At 38.0% G+C, this 20,905-nt stretch overlaps 1 long non-coding RNA gene and 1 other non-coding gene across 2 annotated transcripts in view; both read left to right on the top strand.

The window, feature by feature from the left end:
- The window catches only part of LOC110899315, a 35,644-nt gene extending 21,524 nt beyond the window's left edge, over positions 1-14,120 (top strand). The window contains exons 12-13 of the transcript XR_004877607.1: positions 13,621-13,803; positions 13,881-14,120. This is a non-coding gene — a transcript (beta-glucosidase BoGH3B). The remainder of the gene's footprint in view (positions 1-13,620; positions 13,804-13,880) is intronic.
- LOC110899337 lies at positions 12,431-13,391 on the top strand. Its single transcript, XR_002570165.2, has 5 exons — positions 12,431-12,519; positions 12,640-12,765; positions 12,846-12,917; positions 12,997-13,142; positions 13,235-13,391. It is a non-coding gene; the product is annotated as an uncharacterized LOC110899337 (long non-coding RNA).
- Positions 14,121-20,905: the final 6,785 nt, after the last annotated feature.

Genomic DNA, 20,905 nt, shown 5'->3' with positions numbered 1-20,905 from the left:
GGGACATACGGGACGTTTTTGTCAAAAAAGGAGAAGAAAGTGATAAAAGTAATAGTGCTCTATTACATGAAGATGAGACGGAAGAGGGAAACGATGAAACCCTATTTATGATTTTTAACGTAGAAGAGATAACCAAAGGGGATTGCTGGTATTTAGATAGTGGATGTAGCAATCATATGACCGGGAACAAGAGTCTGTTTATTACTCTAAATGAATCAGAAAGAAAGAACTAAGAACCAGAGACAACAAGAGGCTCATTGTATTAGGAAGTGGTGATCTAGCCATTAAAGTGAGAGGAGTAGAGAAAAGAGTACCCAACGTCTTCTATGTTGAAGGCCTAAAACATAATCTATTAAGCTTGGGACAACTTGTACAAAAAGGATACGAAGTAAACTTTCACAATCAGGAGTGTGTCATCAAAGATCCAACGGGAAAGCACATGGGAACAATTAGAATGACTGGAAACAAAATGTTTCCTTTAAATCTAAACTACGATGTAACTCCACGCGTTTGCAATATAATGACTCAAGATATCTCGGTATTATGGCACCGACGATATGGTCATATAAACTTCGAGACACTACACAACATGGGAGAAAAAGGAGTCGTAAAAGTTTTAAAAAAACTGCATCCAAATCATCACAGAGTGTTTGTGACGGGTGTCTGTTTGGAAAACATGCTCGAAAGTCATTCCCTAAACAAGCAACATGGCATGCAATTAAGCCACTGCAACTCATACACTCTGATATATGTGGGCCGATGAGAAACATGTCCATAGGTGGATTTAGATACTTCATCGCCTTCATAGATGATTTCTCGAGGAAAACTTGGGTTTATATCTTAAAGTTAAAATCAGATGCATTAACACAGTTCAAGAATTTCAAAAGGTTAGTAGAAAATCAAGCAGAATTCAAGATAAAGGTAATACGTTCAGATAGAGGAGGAGAATATTGCAGTCATGAGTTTCAAAACTTCCTTAAAGATAATGGAATTCGTCATCAACTTACTACGAGCTATACACCCCAACAGAATGGAGTTGCTGAACGAAAAAATAGAACTCTCATGGAACTAAGCAGAAGCATGTTGAAAATGAAAAGACTATCACATACCTACAAGGTAGAAGCGGTATCTTGTGCAACATACCTCTTAAATCGAGCAACTACTAAAGGGGTACAGAACATAACTCCCCAAGAAGCATGGAGTTGAAGAAAACCAAATGACGCTCATTTAAGGATTTTTGGATGTGTGGCATACTCTCATGTTCCTAAGCAACATCGTGGAAAATTGGATTATAAAACGGAGAAAGCAATCTTGATAGGTTATAGCGAAAACAGCAAAGCTTATAAGCTATATAATCCGATAACCAACAAGACCATCATCAGTAGAGATGTAATTTTTGATGAAGGTAAGGACTAGGAAAGAACAGAAAGACATGAGAATGAAACAAGCATTTAATTAAATTTAATTAATTTTTCCAGATACACTTGTTGCAAGTCTGGAGAAGGAAACAACTGTTCAAGATAATAACACTACATCTCAAAATAATGATCAAGGTGATAACATGTTAAGTGATGAAGAAACAGTAGGACATGACAATGATCATGAAGAAGAAGACTCATCATCGTTATCAGAAAATGAAAATGCTGAATTAAGAACACCAAGTCTCACAGATGTATATGTTGATTCGGAACCACTTACACAGGAACAAGTTGATGACTTATATAATGATCAATTTTCAACTGGAGATGCAGCAAATTTCGTGTTATATGCCAATGCATACCCTACCGCGTATAGAGAAGCTCATAAAGATAACAAGTAGAGAGAAGCAATGGACAAGGAAATGGAGTCAATTCAAAGAAGTGAAACCTAGGAATTGGTTGATCCTCAAAAAGATCAAAAACCCATTGGGGTTAAATGGATTTATAAATCAAAATATGATGAGCATGGAAATGTGAGTAAGTAAAAAGCGAGATTAGTGGCAAAGGGTTAGAATCAAAATATGGAGTGGATTATCAAGATGTCTTCGCACCTGATATACGGTTTGATACAGTCAGACTAATATTGGCCTTAGCAGCATGGAATGGTTGGCATCTATATCAAATGGATGTTAAAACGGCGTTTTTAAATGGAAATCTAAGTGAATAGGTATATACCGTGTGACAACCCTCATAACTACAGGTATCCGTACAATTAATTAATATTAAATTTGTGCTTAATGACTTTGCTTAATTACAACTGATGACGTAAACTGCTTTATGATTTCTGTATCATATATACATGTGCATCACATTTCATACCGTCACACCATTTATTACATACAGATTTTAGTGACATACATGATGCACAAAGCACAGATAGCACAGTTAGCACATAACTCAGAAACATACTCACAGTGCCAGTACATAGACAGACAGTGATTTGAAACCCAGTATGGGCCAGAGACATGGTACTACACTAGTATGGAGTGTAGGGAAGTTAGGACCATAAAACTGCATCACTAGGTGATAGTTTAAGTGCCGGAAAGTGCCTAAAACCCACTCAAAGTGCAGAATTCTGCATTAATCATCAAAATTCAGCATTTTAACATGCTAGTAGCATGCAAAAATATGTCAGAATGGTCCTGTATGCTTTCCTAAGTGTCGGGAATTGAAAGTGTCACAAAAAGTTACAAAAATGACACTATACGGTATAACTTAGCACTTTAACGGATCCGTATCTAACCGGACAACCGGACATTACCCGGAACACTAAAATATTGCTAAAAACATTGTTTTACTTTTTCTGAGCTAGTTATGGTTCCCGAACACCCTAACACCCACTAAAATATCTAACAACTAACTACACCAACTAAACACTTAACACTTGATGTTGATTTATAATCTAAGTAGTTGGTTAATATTTACATCTAGACCCCTCCCCCATGTAAGTAATCAGCCAAGGTGATGGCCCCACCTAAAAATCCTTACAAGATTCATAATCTTCCAAAATCTCTTTAAATCTTCCTAAAAGATTGGATTAGATGGTGTTTGTACTTGAGGGAGCATTAGGATCTTTGGTTAATAAGCTTATGATTATAAGTAAACTCATCATCTTCACTCATCACCACAACACTTCCTCTCCCTCTCCTTCTTGTCCACGGCCGAGAACAACACCCCACCCAACCATCATTCTTCATTCAATCTCAAGCATTCCAAGTGCAACTCAAGGTGTATCGAGGTCACTAACGAAGCTCGGTACTCACGGAACTTGAAGGACCTCATTCGTCTGCTTTTATCCACCACACCTTCAACATTGTTCTTCCCTAGCTTTAAGCTAGTTGTAAGATCCTTATAAACCCTTGTTTACTTCATATTTTTAGTGGTTAAAAGTTGTTGTTTGATGATTAACACAAGAACACTAAAAGACTTGAACTTGAATCTTGAAACATAAAGATGAAATATGATGAGATATTGTTTGTATGATGTTGTTTTGTATATGTTGATGATTGCTTGTTGATTTCTTGGTAATATGATGTTGATCATCATATGAAACTTGTTAGATTATGATTAAAAACATGATCTAACAAGATAAGAGGTGATTATGTGTTTACATAAAATGATCATCTTCTTATTAAGACATGAACTTAATAATGAAATGATTTTCTTCTAAAGTAATAAACCAAGTGAACTAGTAAACTTATAGGTCCAAGATTTATGAATGATTTTCAATGAAAACCAAGTTTAAAATATGATTTTTGGAAGATCATAGCTTTTACTTAAACTTACATCATTTTTAGTGGAAAAACAAGTGTATAAACACTAGAGAAACAAAAAGATGTTATAAATAAACATTTTTGCAAATTGTGTTTACAAGTTGTAAACGTCTAAAATCCTCAAGAATGAAGTTTACCAAGTAGTAAATATATTTTGGAGGGTAACAAAGGCTACTAAATACTTTTCCAAGTTACTACACATTTTTGTGAAAAATCAAGTTCATGTTATTATGTAAAATATATAGTTTTTGCACTTAGTAAGTGTAAGATGATTAGTGAATTGTTGTTGATTGTTTGGATGATTTTTGAAAAGAAAATGATATGCTAAATAGCATGGACACCTCCATTTACAAAGGAAACTATGGCAAAATTTTCAAAAAATTCCAACACTTAGAAAATATTTTCTAACAAGTGTTTATAGGTATGCTTTTAACTTTGTTTTTCAATATAAACTTACCATAGGTTTTGTTACAAAAATACAAAGTATTGGAGGTTGGTTTTGTAAATAAAAATGGATAAATATATATTTAGAATATATATTAAGACACTTGCGTGAACACTTGTATACTTTGTGGAATAGTTATGTTATTTTAGGGTAAAATTATATAACTAAACAAATACCATGGAAATTACAACTCCAAAATAATACCAAGAACCACAAGGAATAAATATTCAAGTTACATACTTGATATTGTGAAACTGAACGCAAAAACGTAACTTATGGGATATTCCAAAAAAATACTGTTACAATATATTTTTGGTATATTTTATTTTCGAAACGAGAGGAATGAAAATATGATTTTTATAATATTACCAAGTATATCCTATTTGCGACAAAAAGAAAATATATTATTTTTGGAAGATAAAAATATATATTTTCCCAGTATATTTAAAAGATATATAATTTCTTGGGAATACATTATTTTTGACAAATAAGTTATATATATTTTCTAAGTGGAACTTAAAAATATATCTTCAGAACTACAAATATACATGTATAAGATACCCCCATCCTTAGGAAGGAAAATACGAAGTTAAAATACTTGAGAAGTATTAATACAAAAATATTGATTAAACAATTATTCCAAAACCAAATATAATTTAAAGTTAAAATAGTTATCATTTTAACAAATATTTGTAACTTGGAATAATATTCGGAGACATAAGAACATAACTCAAAAACATTAAACTCTAAGCCAAGGCACGGCCCGTTCGTCTAATAGACGTTAGTACACTGTAGGTAGTCGTGATTACTGTGAGTTCATGTCCCCCTTTTCTTTAAACAATTTTGTTTATTTACTTCGGGGGTGAAATACATGTTACAAAGGATTACTTACAATACTATGGGTATGATTATCCTAGGAAAGAACCATAGATCATGTGATAGGGTAGGCGGATACTTGGGACCATTAATCCTCGTATCAGGACCGTGGGGCATGAGTGATAGATCTATCTGGGTGTACCGAGCCCACACCCATGAGGCCGGAGCGGCCCATAGTGGTGACTATGTCTTCCGGCCAGAAGCCCGGTACAACTTGCTAGGTTTGAGTCTTCCTACACCGTCACACATATCAGTGGCCTTTCAAACCATTGGTGATCTTTTCCTTGTTTGCAATCATACCGGGACATATATAAATTCACTGTTTACAAAGGTTTATACATACTCACATACACATGAACTCGCTTAAATTTTGTTGATTTTTCAAACTACATGTATTTCAGGGAACTAGTGGATCTGGCAGTGTATGCATGTGTCTTCAAGCTGCGTAGTGAAATAAAAGATGTTATCCATGGTTGTTGAGTTTAGAGGGTGTATCCTAATACTGGACGGGATACATGATTCTAAACTCAGGTTTTATTTAAGTACTTTTGTTGAGTCTTTATGAACTCTTTTGAACATGTCATGGTTTGTAACTTAATTTGGTATTGATGTTTTTAGAAAATGGTATTGTGGTATTTTCTAAATTCTTTCAATGGATAAACATCTTGTGTTTTTATCATATAGCATTGTTATGATTGTTTGCTATGGTATTAAGAAGTCGCACCAAATAACCACGCTTCCGCAAAAGTCAGGGTGTGACATACCAAACAACCGGAGGGATATATTAAAATGGGAGAAGAACGAAAGGTATGCCATCTCAAGAAAGCCCTATATGGGCTAAAACAAGCCCCAAGGGCATGGTACAGCAGGATAGATAAATTTTTTTGCTCAAATGGGTTCAAGAAATGTGTATATGAACATACACTGTTTATTAAGAACACAAAAACTTCGAGCATGGTAAACCAACTCAAAGATTCACTAAACATGATAAACCAACTCAAAGATTCAATGAAGAAAGAATTCGAGATGACTGACCTGGGAATTCTGCACTATTTCTTAGGCATGGTGGTCAAGTATGAAGGTGGAAATATCACATTATCACAGCAGAAATATGCAAAGGGTTTTCTAAAAAAATTCAATATGGAAAGGTGTAATATAATCTCTACTCCTATCGAATATGGTCAGCGATTATCCAAGAACGATCCTGAAGATGAAGTGGATCAGAATTTATATAGAAGCCTAGTGGGATGTCTTATGTACTTGAAGAATACACGGCCTGATATAATGTTTGCTGTTAGTAAGATTAGCCGATTTATGGAGAAATCGAAGAAAAGTCACTTGGAAGCCGGGAAAAGAATTTTAAGGTACATAAAAGAGACAATAAACCATGGAATCATCTACTATAAGGGAAGTAAAGGGAAATTGGTTGGTTATAGTGAGAGTGATTATGCTGGGAATGTAGATGATAGTAAAAGTACCTCAGGATATGTATTTCATTTAGGAAGAGGAGCAATTGCATGACAATCTAAAAAACAAAAGGTTGTTGCCTTATCTTCAACCGAAGCTGAATATATAGCATTATCAATGGCTGGATGTCAGTGTTGATACATATTATGTGGACGCGACTCGGTTCGGTGAGACTCGATTCGGCACGACTCGGTTCGGTTCGACACGGTTAGGTCCGGCTCAAGCCCGACGTCACGACATTCCTCCGCCGTGCGCCCCAGAGTTCGACACGCGAAGCACGGAGAGCCGCGAACCAATCCCGCCAACACATCATCATGACATCATCATGATGATGTCATGATGATCTCACAACTTTGACTAAACTTCAAAGATATGAAACAGATTGAATCGTGTACGTGCATGTGTTGATGCAGATTTTGTGTCTGATGCTTGTCGAATAGATTAGTTATTATTGTACGCTGAATTTGTAATAGTTAGTGAAACGGTCAAACAAACGTGTATAGACCCGCTCGTTTGAAGTGGTCAAACGAGAGGGTTATTTGGTTGACCGTGTGGGTTTTGCTAGACAAATTATGGTTGTATAATGTTTGGTGTCGAAGGATAAGGCATCGAAGGATTGTGTATATCCTTCGATGAGCTCGAAAGATATCCATCGATAGATGAAGATGGACCTCGAAGGATATGTCATCCTTCGAGGTATATGTGTATCTTTCGATAGCTGAATGATCGACAGATGATCTATCGATCAATCAGTTAGATCCTTCGACCATACAACCTGTGTTGGGTATAAATACCAACACTTTGTCATTTGCAAGACCAAGAGAGTGTAAGAGTTTGAGAGGAGGTTTGAGACCTCACCGGGAGAGATCACCACTTGGTCTCTCCCCGGATGTATACTCCTTTGGTATTAGTTCGGTTATCATGTAATCGGGCCGATTTGTAATGTTTTACTACCGGATTAATACAAAGTTGTTTGTTTATCATCTCTAATCTCTTCCCGTCTTGAACATTATCATGAAAATCACGGTTTTGATCCCGAAACAGGGACCTACAATTGGTATGAGAGCCATGGTGCCCGATTTAGTAAATCTAACCGTTTACTAAGTCACATGTGCTCTAGATTTGTGATTTTTGTGCTTTTTGTTCAAGATGTAAAAAAGGTGAAAATCAAGAAAAACTCAGATCTGGGCCCGAATATTCAGATCTGTGCTGAAACGAGTGTTGGGTTTTATGTTTTTCACCTAAACATTCAAGTTATCATCATCAAAAACTGTATACAAAGTGTTTTCGCCAAATTTGCAAAATTACACAGAGGCTGTGTTCTTGATGTTCTTGGCAGCTTCATATTTCGAAAGATCATCCTCACCCTTCAACAACTTCGAAAGGTCAGTCAGTTTCCTTCCATTTTTCGAAGGATCATCAGTTCTATCGAAGGGTCATCCTTCCATTTTTCGAAGGATCATCAGTTCTTTCGAAGGGTCATCTTTTCTTGTCGAAGGATCAACAGATTTCGAAGGGTCATCATTCTCAACAACTTCGAAATGATTCATCTTTGAAAGATCAACAAATTTCGAAGGTTCATCATCTCAACAGCTTCGAAAGATCAGACAGATCTCGAAGAGTCATCCTCAATCTTCAACAACATCGAAAGATACCAGTTTTCGAAAGATATCTGGATCGAAAGATCAAAACAGATGTCGAAGGATCCAGATCTGGAACTCATTTGAGGGTTCAACAATTTTGAAAGATGAAAAAGATCAGGTTGCTGTGTATCGAAAGATCAAGCATGTTTCGAAGAAATTTGTTAAACGAGAGATCTAGATGTTTCGAAGAGAGAGAGAAAGAGCTGCTGCTGTTGTTCACCGACATGAAGAATAGCGGCTGCACTTTTTTTTTGGGTTTTGATTTGAGTTGGCGGCTGCACTAATATTGCAGGAGAGAGAGACCTAGAAGATGATGTTGGTGGCTGGCACTTTTGAGTCTAGGTTTTGATCGATATTTTTGTCATCAGAATTAAAGTTTTTGGATGTGGGCCAAATTGTTCAAGAAAGGTTTAACATATGGGCTTCATGGGTATTTGGGTAATTGGAAAATGGTGTATATCTTGGGTCACCAAACTTTCCTTTATGTTTCTTGGCCCCACCCAATTTGTTGAATTATTATGAACATGTGCATGGGCTAGAGTAGTGTGATGAGCCCAATCATTGTCATAATATTTTCAATAAATTATTCCTTTGTGCCCACTTGTATTATGGACGTTGGTTGACTTGATGAAGCAACTGGGGTTTTAGTGAGTCAAGATGTCTCTAATGTGGGCAACCGGCGGCATCTATTACTTATTTGGTGGATCTACAAAATGAAAATCTAGCGCCTAAAGTTATATTTTGCTAGGTTTTTCTATTGGGCCCATTTGGTGTGAAATTTTGGGCAAATGTTAAAAAAAAAAAAGAATCCATTGGAACAAATGTTTTTGATGCAGATAGGGGTCGGGTGTCCGCAAAATTTATTTGAACCGCGCTTCTACATGTCAACGTCAAATTCGTACGAATTTGGGAGCACGCGGGATGATGCGGCATGATGAAAACAAGAGATGATGAAAACTTGATTGTTGAAAAATGTGGGGTAGTCACGGTTACCGATGAAAATGTCAAAAATGGTGACGTGACTACTATGGGCCAAAAACAACACGGTATGTTCGCTTCCGCACGTCAATATTTATGATTGTTACCGGTTATTCGTAAATGTTCGAAAGCATTTTGTTTATTGTCATATTCTCGCATTTGAAAACGAACGTATGAACCTAGAACGTCAATACCGGTCCTAACGAGTTCACAAAGTTTTTGGAGGGATACAAGTCGGATCCTACGGGGTACTAGGCGAAATTTCTTTATCAACTAGAATATGCAACGAAGAAATATTTTTGTTTATTGTCATATTCTCGCATTTGGTAACGAATGAATGAACCTAGAATGCCAATACCGGTCCTAACGAGTTCACAAAGTCTTTGGAGGGATACAAGTCGGATCATACGGGGTACTAGGGGACGTTCTTATTCAACTAGAATATGCAAAGAAGAAAGTCGTTTTCGTGAATTTTCGGAACCGAGAACATTCAATGAAGATTGATGACAGTTCCGCTCAGTGGAGGGAATTGGTGAACATTTGAAGATAAATTCTACTCAGTGGATAGAATTTGTTACGTGAAATTGACGACAGTTTTCTTTGAAGTGGAAAGAATCTGTTAAGGTTTAGAGATTTTACCAAAGAAATGGGGGGATAAAAATTTTCATATGTTGAATTTCTTCGGTAAATTTCTAAACGCAATCATAGGTGGTAGAGTTTGTGATTTTCTGGTGATACAAACGGTTCTGCGTGGAATGTTTTGCACAGACACATATTTGAGGATTTTAATTAATTCTCCAGCCAGCGTGAAGAGTTTTGCACGGAAACATACAGGTATCTAAAGTCGACAGTAGTGTCAAAGCGCTGTTTACTGAAGACCTGGGGAATCTTTATGGAAGTTGATAGTTCAAGGCTGAAGACCTGCAGGATTCGGTTTTGGGTTTGATGTTTCTTTGGGATTTTACAGGGATCTGGGGGTAACTCAATTCGTTGAGTTTGCAAACGATGTACTTGGTCAAGCTGACTTCCTGAGTACTGATGCTGAAGATCCGTAGTGCATTACGTGGTCAACTTCACAAAGGCGAGACAATGAGATCTGGATGTAGTTCAACTAAGCGTGCCGTTTGGTTGAGCTTGCAAGGGATACACTTGGTCTAGCTGACTTTCATGAGTGTTGATGCCGAAGATTAAAGTGCATTACTTGGTCGATTCCACAAAGACGGTTTACAGAAGACAGTTCACCAGAAATCTCTATCAATGTAGTATGCTTGAAGATCAAGACTTGATGCAGTTGTTAAAGAATGGAACCCTTATCAAATGCCGGTTGGAGTATTGGAAGATCAGCGGAAGATCGGTCAATTGAGCCTTTTGAGGAAATTGCATAACACTCAACACGGATACGCGTACTTTGAGGGGGAAATATTATACAAGGAGCATCAAGATACTACTTACCTGGATCATCGGTCAAGGGGGAATTTGTTAACACAGAGAAGATGAATACGAATACTTGACTGAAGATCGATTGCAGTTGCATTTTCAGCATTCGACAACAACGGACAAGGGGGGATTTGTTGATGCAGATTTTGTGTCCGATGCTTGTCGAATAGATTAGTTATTATTGTACGCTGAATTTGTAATAGTTAGTGAAACGGTCAAACAAACGTGTATAGACCCGCTCGTTTGAAGTGGTCAAACGAGAGGGTTATTTGGTTGACCGTGTGGGTTTTGCTAGACAAATTATGGTTGTATAATGTTTGGTGTCGAAGGATAAGGCATCGAAGGATTGTGTATATCCTTCGATGAGCTCGAAAGATATCCATCGATAGATGAAGATGGACCTCGAAGGATATGTCATCCTTGGAGGTATATGTGTATCTTTCGATAGCTGAATGATCGACAGATGATCTATCGATCAATCAGTTAGATCCTTCGACCATACAACTTGTGTTGGGTATAAATACCAACACTTTGTCATTTGCAAGACCAAGAGAGTGTAAGAGTTTGAGACCTCACCGAGAGAGATTACCACTTGGTCTCTCCCCGGATGTATACTCCTTTGGTATTAGTTCGGTTATCATGTAATCGGGCCGATTTGTAATGTTTTACTACCGGATTAATACAAAGTTGTTTGTTTATCATCTCTATTCTCTTCCCGTCTTGAACATAATCATGAAAATCACGGTTTTGATCCCAAAACAGGGACCTACAGCATGCATGATCATTGGGCCAATCAAACTTCACATGGGCCAGGACTTTCAATTGAGCCGAAGCCCACTTGCTGTTTCAATACATGTCGACGAAACAGAAGTGTTTCGTCGACTTTGTATGTGTTTCGCCGAGATGAGTGTTTCGCCGAGACATCAACCCATTTCGTCGTTTATTGGGCTTCTTCAGGCCCAAATGACTGGACCAACTTGTTTCGTCGTTGTTGTTATGCTAGTCCTATATAAACAGCAAGCTGAGACAGAACACAAGTAAGAGAAAACAGAACACACACAGAGGACACAAGTGTGAGAACCAGAGAGAACTGAGAGTTTGGTTGTATTTCTTATGATATATTTCTGTAACAAAACTCTATCAGTTTGAATATACGATTGTTAAACGGTATTCGTGTCTTGTATCTCGTGTTCTTGTCCATCTCTATCTCGGTTTGCTATCTCAGTTGGATTCCGCAGAACCGGGTTGGTTTGTACACAAGGATTAGGCGACTAGATCCTCCCCTAGCCGGACCTACAGTCAGGCACTCTCGATAAAGGGAATTCTCAAAGAACTTCAAATGAATATGGATTGCCCACCAGTAATCTTCTAATCTTCTGTGATAACAAATCCACAATTTGTCTAGCTAAAGATCCTGTCTATCATGGAAAAAGCAAACATATTAGAGTGAAGTATCATTTCATTCGAGATCTTGTCAAGGAAGATGAAGTTGAAGTCAGGTTCTAAACAATGAAAGATCAAGCTACAGACATTCTAACCAAAGCACTGCAACCAAAGGACTTCAGCCGTATCAAAGGACTCCTACATGTTGCTGCTATCTAGCTTAAGGGAGGGTATTAGAAGGAATATAAGCTAGACATGATAGTTAGTATAATGTATTTATTATGTTACATAAATGTAGTTATATTTATTTTTGTAGGTAGTGGCGGTTACATATCTAACCGTCAAGTATATATGTATGTATGTATTAACAATATGATTCACCAATTCGAATAACAAGAACATCATCATTCTATTATGTCCCTTAAACCCTAATCTGAATTCTAATCTCAATAGATTGTGAACCTTATGCTTTGCTTGAGGATTGGCTTAGTGAAAAGGCAGATGAGTACTTGGACAACACTGTCGACAAGGTCAATGTGGTAAGTCTCATTGCATTTATTTCTAAGTTTTGTTACAGATTGCGAGAACTCAAAATATTTACATCATATATATTGTATAAAATGGCTTTAATCTTACAAGTCTTGGTATTTGTAGTGTAGAAAAAAGGTGGAGTGCGGTACAAACCTGATCTACATTTGAATTCAATCGATCGCGACTAAAACAGTTTCAGATCTTCTTCACATAAATTTGATTTCTAAATCGATCGTTTGTCTCAAGCAACTCAGGTAAATTCGATTTCTAGTAAAACTTACATATTACTTTGGCGTTGTATCCGGTTCTAGTTGTGACATAAGATCTTGTGAAGAGAATTGGTGCTGCCACTGCAGCTGAAGTTAGAGCAACTGGTATTCCATATGCTTTTGCCCCTTGTATTGTTGTAAGTACATTAAGAAATACTTATATTGCTGTTAATATATTGTTTCAAAAAATCTGAACTTGTGCAAATTTCTTTATAGGTTTGCAGAGATCCAAGATGGGGTTGATGTTACGAGAGTTACAGTGAGGATTCCAAACTTGTTCAAAATATGACCGACGTTATTCTATGGTTGCAAGGTGAAATTCCTAAAGGATCACGTCTCGGTGTCCCATACGTTGCTGGAAAGTATGTCCCTTTGGTTCCAGTTTTACTTAAGACCTATAGTTTTGCATGTAAATTTTCTTTATTTTAAATGACCCATCATCATAATTCATCAGGGACAAGGTAGCTGCATGTGCAAAGCACTTTGTGGCAGACGGTGGGACGACTCTCGGCATAGATGAAAATAACACCGTGGCCAATCGGCATGAATTGCTAAGTATCCAGGGTGTATCAACAGTCATGGTGTCGTATTCCAGCTGTAACGGTTAAAGAATGCATGCCAATCGCGATCTTATTACTGGATACCTCAAGGACAAGCTTAATTTCAAGGTATATATTTTTACATCCAATAATTTTTTTCTTTTCTTTTAAAGTGAACTTTATTTTTGTTTTCTTGTCAGGGTTTTATTACAGCTGGCATCGATATGGTTAGTATATTGTTTTGAATTATTAATGTATTTGTTTCATGAAATACGAATTTTATATTGAATTTCTTAAACAGGTTATGGTCCCGAATAATTACATTGAGTTCATTAATGACCTTAAATATTTCGTCAAAAACAAATTTATCCTAATGGATCGTATTGATGATGCTGTGAGCAGAATTTTACGAGTCAAATTTACAATGGGACTGTTTGAGAACCCTATTGCTGATTTCAGTAAGGTTAACGAGGTTTGAAGCCAGGTCAGTTATCAGTGAATTATTCACTTCTAACTGATTCCTTAACTTTATGTAATTTATATTTTCGTTGCATATTATAGCCACACAGAGATATAGCGAGGGAGGCAGTGAGGAAATCATTGGTGCTGTTGAAAAACGGGAAACAAGGAAGTGAACCGGTTCTGCCCCTGCCCAAGAGAGCATCCAAGGTTTTGGTTGCTGGAAGTCATGCCGATAATCTTGGCTACCAATGTGGCGGCTGGACAATCGGTTGGCAAGGGTTTAGTGGGAATGCAAACGCAACAGCTATTGTCTATCTTATGGGTGGGCACAGGCACTAGAGCTGGCAAAATGGGTGGGTTGTGTAAAGTTAGCTTGGTGCTTTTTAGTGGCACATCAAACTAGCCGGATCAGGTCTTCGCTTGTTAAATACACTACTAGAAAATTAGGCAATAGTCACCAAAATTTGCAACTGAAAGAAAATGGTAGCAAAATCAGTTACCATTTTTCAACCAAAATATTATTCGTAGCAAATACATCTCAAATATCGAAAATAATAATAATTTATATAATACGGTCGTAAAATGGTGACAAATATATAAAAATATAACGTTTTATGTAAGTTGCCACCGTTTTAACGGACATTCAGCTTGCCACCGTCACATAGTCACAATTTAGTGAAAAAAAAATTAAGCGGAAATATCAAAAGTTTACCCGCTCGCCCAAAATTAAAGCGTGAATATCAATTAAGTTATCAGATCTAGGGTTTTGATTCTGAAGTGTGCTCCTCAAAATCACTAGAACCATAAACTTCGCTCCACCATCACTGATCGAATCATCCTCTGCTCAACCATCACCGATGAATCATCCTCCGTTCCACCTCACTGTCAACGATCTCCCCTGAATCATATGGCAACGATTGCACTTCACTACCGTCCGTTTGCCACCACCACTCCGTCACCGGAACACTCGCAGTCATCACCGGCCACTCGTTTCAAACCCTCAGGTAACCTTTCTCTTCAACTCATTGAAAAATCTATCATCATCAGAACTAAATTTCAAACAAATTTATAACAAACTGCTCGTTATCAATACGACCAGTTGGGATTTGAGTAATCAATCATTCGAGTTTATGAATGTGAACATGCCCTTTAGTAAATACTGGTACAACATCAGCTATGTGTATAATAATGAAGAAAGATATTTGTAAGTGCAGTTCCTGCCGGGTAACTGTCGCTTATCAGTTCTGTGTCAACCAAAGCAGAAGTCCAAGTTAAAGTCAATGATATTGAAGATTATCAATTGCTGAAGGCATTCCGGACGACTTTCTAGTGTTTCGGATTATTGTATTGTTTTGTATCCCGGACAATGTGTTTTGTCCGGGTTTAGTCCCTAGCCTATATATATGTGTGTATTGTTTAGATTAGGGCAACTCTTGAAGCTTTGTGCACCTCTCCCAACTTGTTCATTCTCCTGGTGTGAATTCTAGAGAGAGAGAGAGACTATGTGTTAGTGAGAGAAAGCTAGGGATTAGATCTTTGTGATCTAGACCAGCTTGTAGAAGATGATGTATACTCGTTTGGTTTGTGTAATCTGTGATGACTGATTCATCAATAAAGAGATTCATCTTCTACATATTTCTCCCTATTTTGTTCTTCATGTCTTGAATCAAGTGCAATGTTTGATGTTCGTCATCGAACCGGTGCTTTAACAGTGTCTCCCCCTTAACTGTTGCATCAGTTCTGTGTGGCATCGATAATCTTCAATCACCGGATACTGCATTTACAGACTCCCCCTTGACTGATGATATCATGCATGCTTTCAACTTAAGCTGAGACTTGATCTTTTAGGTAGAGCACAACGATCTTCAACCCTTCTAATTAAAGACTTGCTGAGGATCACTTAAATGGCCACTTTGAGAAACCCGAAGAATCCGACATCAAACACTGCAGATCCTCCCCCTCAAACTACTCCCGAATCAAGTTAACGCGAACCGACCTACAACCACATGTAAGAATATCGCTCCATACATTAATCTTCAAACTTAACCGGTAGAAGAACGAAATGTCGGATTTCCAATGCCTAACATCAAAAACTTCAAATTCCGCAAAGACATGAAGTTTTGTTCGATAAGTTAATAACAAACCAGACTTTGAAAATGTACATCCACCATCTTGATCAAGGTCTTCAACTGAGTGCCTGAGATCATTTCATCTCGAATCTTCAAGATCCAATCTTGTATATTCACAAATCCAACAATTACCCGATGACTTTCGTCTCTGATCTCCCCCTCTCTTCAAAATGAACAGTGTGGAGTCAATCGTGCCACGCGAGAACCCATGCTCCAATAGATGCTTTGACAACGTCTCGTACCATGCTCGAGGGGCCTGATGGAGACCGTAGAGAGCCTTGTCCAACAAATAGACCTTGTTGTCTAACCCAGGAGCTTCGAAACCCGGTGGTTGGGACACATACACAGTTTCATGCAATTTCCCGTAAAGGAAGGCGCTTTTCACGTCCAACTGATAGACTTTGATGCGCATGTGTGCAGCAAAAGCTAGAAACAAACGAATAGCTTCCAGTCTTGCCACCGGTGCATAAACTTCGGTATAATCAATCCCTTCCTCTTGATTAAAGCCTTGAACAACCAACCGTGCTTTGTTTCTGACAATGACACCCTTATCGTCTTTCTTGCACTTGAAAACCCATTTCGTGTTTATTGCATGCTGGCCCTTTGGAAGATCGACCAAATTCCACACCTTTAACTTGTCGAACTGAGCTAACTCTTCTTGCATCGCCTCACACCAAGAATTATCCTTCAGAGCCATTTGATAGTTCTTCGGCTCTATCTGAGAGATAAAACATTCATGCAGGCTAAGATTGTAGATTTTTTCTTTCTTGATAGCAGAGAACAGACATTGCATCTCTGAAATACTCATTCGCGTTTGCACTCCTGCATTTGGATTCCCAATAATATTATCAACAGGATGATGAATATTTGTTCTTGGAACTGGGATTTCCGGAGCTTGAAGATTGTTTCCCAAATTCGATTGAATCTCCCCCTCAGCATTTGCATCACTACTAGAAGCTTGATCATTACCAGAAGACGCATTAACATTTGGATATGCTGAAAAGTCAACGTATAGATCTCCACTTGTAGTTTGTGCAGCTGCATTGGGGATCTGCTCAGCAACAACATCATTTACGGTCGAAGAATCAGCGACTGGAACATTCGAAGACACATTAGTAGGAATACTTGCTCTCCAGCTCGCATCCACTTCATCTTTGTTCACAAGTTGTGTGTATACAACCTCCGAATCTTCTTCTGAAACATCAGGAAGATCAAACGAATCAAATAATTTATCATAATCATAACCACTTTTGGGACCGAATTCGGACGGTGGAGGATCGAAACTCAAAGGAGTAATATCAAACACGATCTCCACTGTTCGCTTCTTTATGTTATAAATGCGTTTGTTTGGAGTTCCATTGGCATAACCCAAAAAGAATCCCACTTCACCAACTTCCCCCATTTTAGGAGTATCTTTGGTGCGTTTGATAACACACTTAATCCCAAAAGGTTGAAAACCAGATAAGTTCGGTGTCCTGTTTTCAAGCAATTCATAACATGTTTTATCTTCTCTTTTGACTGTAAGCACATGATTTAACACATAACATGCAGTGTTTACCGCCTCGGCCCAGAAGAAAATTGGCAATTTTGATTCAGAAAGCATAGTGCGGGCCGCCTCAATCAGGGTACGATTCTTCCGTTCTGCAACTCCGTTCTGTTGAGGAACATATGGAGCGCTAAACTGATGAACTATTCCCATTTCCCGACATAACTCATCCATATAATGATTTTTAAACTCAGTGCCGTTGTCACTTCGGATTTTCTTAATAGGAAGTGAATAATTTTTCTCAAGTTGTTTGAATAAGTCTCTTAAAATACTAGCATTTTGATCCTTTGTTTTTAAGAAAAATACCCATGAATAACGTGAGAAATCGTCAGTGACAACTAAGCAATAAGACATCCCACCAATGCTAGCAACATGGATCGGGCCGAAAAGATCCATGTGAAGCAATTCAAGTGGTTTTTGGATTGAGTTAACTGTTTTCGGTTTATGAGGCTTTCGTTTGATTTTTCCTTTTTCACATGATTCACATTTGTTGTGCATATTGAAACTACGTAAAGGAACCCCCAACACTAAGTTGTTTTTCACTAAGTGGTTCATTTTTCGCAGATGCACGTGGCCCATTCTCCTATGCCAGAGATACGATTGATCTTCAGTCGCCTTCGAAAGTAGACATGTCACTGGAGCAGACGAGTTAACCAATGGCACATGTCCATGACATATGTGTTATTCACCCTTGGAGCCCTCATAACGATCCAATCTTCAGGAACAGCAAATCCCGGACGCAAAACGAAGCAATCTTTATTAGTGAACAACATCGTGTACTTGTTATCACAGATTTGAGAAACCGACATCAAGTTATGCTTCAATTCTTCAACGTAGTTCACTTTATGCAGCGTGATTTTTCCATTTGACACAGAGCCTTCACCGGTGATGTATCCACCCTTTTCACCGGCAAAGTTCACATAACCACCACGAATTTGTTTAAAATTGTTCAATAACTCTTTATTTCCTGTCATGTGTCTGGAACAGCCACTATCGATATACCAAATATAGATAGCCCTCTTCAGCTGCTCCTACACTCCCCAACAAGAAAATTTAGTTAGAGTGTGGGACCCAAGCCATGATGGTCTTGGGTCGTCCCGATTCGTCAACATAAGAAAACTCTTTGAAATAACCATCATCGCCTCTGTGTCCACCACTTCCATTTCGGAAATTGTTGGAATGATTCCCCGTAAATCGTGGATTATACGGAGTTGACGATCTGTTGGTATAACCAGAGTTTCCATAACCTCGGCTTCCATAGTTTTGGTAACTGTATTTTGATTCCTGGGTGGCTCAAAATTCCTACCAAATCTAGGAGCATCATCGTGTCTTGAGAATGATCGTGGATGATTATCCGAATGCGGTCTTTGATTTGGAAATCGGGGGGGGGGGGGGGTGACGCATTTCGGTCATTCACGAATCTGTTCTGTGCATGAGGTCTAACATAGTTGTTGTTCGAACCTCCAGAGCGTTGGTCATTCTCAACTACTTGAAAGGTGACATGATTTTGTCGTCTGTGAGGGGTTTTCTCACGAGTATCATGTCTTTGAGATACATTTTCTGATCTGTCCCCACGGTTAATAACAACGGGTTTGTCCTCTTGATCCTGATGTTGTTGTGATTTAACATTTGGTTTGACAACTGGTTTTACTTCTTGTTTAATCACTTTGTTTTTCTCAACCTTCTAATTTTTACCAATTTTCTTTTCAACATTAACTTTTTCATTTTGTGGTTTTTCAACAAAAGGTTTCTTTTGATCAGGATCAACAACAGATTTACCCTTGTCATCTAGACAGTCTGCTGCTAAGTGTCCTTTCCCACGACACTTATAGCATTTGCGAATTTTTGTAGCATTTTTTGGACGTTCCTCATGATCGGTCGAAGATAATGAGACGTTAGTGGAATTCTTCAAAATTTGGTTCACAAACTGAGAGTTGGAACCTGTTTCGGTTTTTACTTCTTCTTTGACAAAATCCTCTCCTTTTACAAACTCAGTTTTAGGGACATTTTTCAAAGCCCTTTTAGTTTTCCCATGTGACTTTGGTTTTGACTTCACATTTTGAACTTGATCGAAAATTTCCAAAATCTTATTGCTTATCAAATTTTCAATGTTTTCGAGATTCACCTCATTTTTCTTTGAAACTCCACTCATCTTCGACTGATCTGAGTCAGTAACTTCATCTGGCTCAGATTCTGACTCACTTTGCGGTTCAACCCTCAGAGGGGTCGTTGGCACAAAATTTGCCAATTTAGGATCAATGCTTGGCATCGATGTATAATTATGGTTTACCGGAGGAGGCACCTTAGTATAACCAATGCCGAACATTTCTTCCTCAGATTCTTTGAGACGTTGGCTGTTAATACAGAAATTCATCACTTCGGATGAATCCCTGAACTTTTCAATCTTTCGTCGCAAATCTAAAATCAGATTATCTTTTTCCAAAATGATTTTGTTCTTTTCCAAAACACAATTTTGATTCATTTCAAGTTCAGATTTTAATTCCTGATTTCGAAGATTTCCCTGAGCCACAAGTCTCTCAAATTCAGAGATATCATTTTTCAGCGCTTTTGTCTTAATTCGGTGTTCTTTATCCGAATTAGACAAAACAGCAATGAGTTCTCTGGATTTTTCTAAATCTGCAATTAAGTTTGTGTTATGAAGTGCATATCTATCAATCTTAGTCACAAACTCAACACATCTAGCACATCGCTTATCTACAGAAGATGATTTTACCTCAATGCCAGCCATGAATGCACAAGCCTCGTCTTCAACGGAGTCTTCTTCCAACCTTTTAGCTTCTACATCCGCAAATTGCTGCATTTCGGCTGTGGAGATGTTGAATTCAAAGCGTTCTCCCTTTTCTCCATCTTCTATCTTGTTTGACTTTTCAACAGTCTCTTCAATCGAGGGATTTTCATTCTCAGCAACATTCCCCGAATCCAACTCTTCCCCCAAAACCTCAGCTACAACCGCAAGCTCCTCAATACTAGTCTCTTCGACAACCTCTTCATACACTTCTTCGTTCACAATTTCAGCTATAAATGCTTGTGACACAATAGCTCCTGAGATGTCTTCCAAAGCACAACCCCAGTCATAAGGCTCAGTCACACTCTGCAGAGGTTGAGCCACCATAGCATTGTTTGTCGAAGGTGTAAGATTCTCAGACCCACTTGAACGAGCACTTGAGTTAGAGGTAGCAGTTGATGCATTGTTGTGAGGTCTTGAATTATTCCCTCGGGAATTGTTGTCAGATCTTTCCATTTTCGGCTTTCGACAATCACGTGCGAAATGACCGTAGATACCGCAGTTGTAACATTTTACTTTGACATGTCGACTCCCATTCGAGTCTTTGTCTGACCTCCTATGAACTTCCTACCCATTCTCAACAGAAACTTCTTCGCTCTACGGAATAAGAGTGCCATGTTGAGTTGTAGATGAAGTTCTTCCA

The sequence above is a fragment of the Helianthus annuus genome, chromosome 13 (genome assembly GCF_002127325.2).
Source record: "Helianthus annuus cultivar XRQ/B chromosome 13, HanXRQr2.0-SUNRISE, whole genome shotgun sequence".
Lineage (NCBI taxonomy): Eukaryota > Viridiplantae > Streptophyta > Magnoliopsida > Asterales > Asteraceae > Helianthus > Helianthus annuus.
Note: the sequence above shows the minus strand (reverse complement) of the source record. Positions and strands in the feature narration are given on the sequence as shown.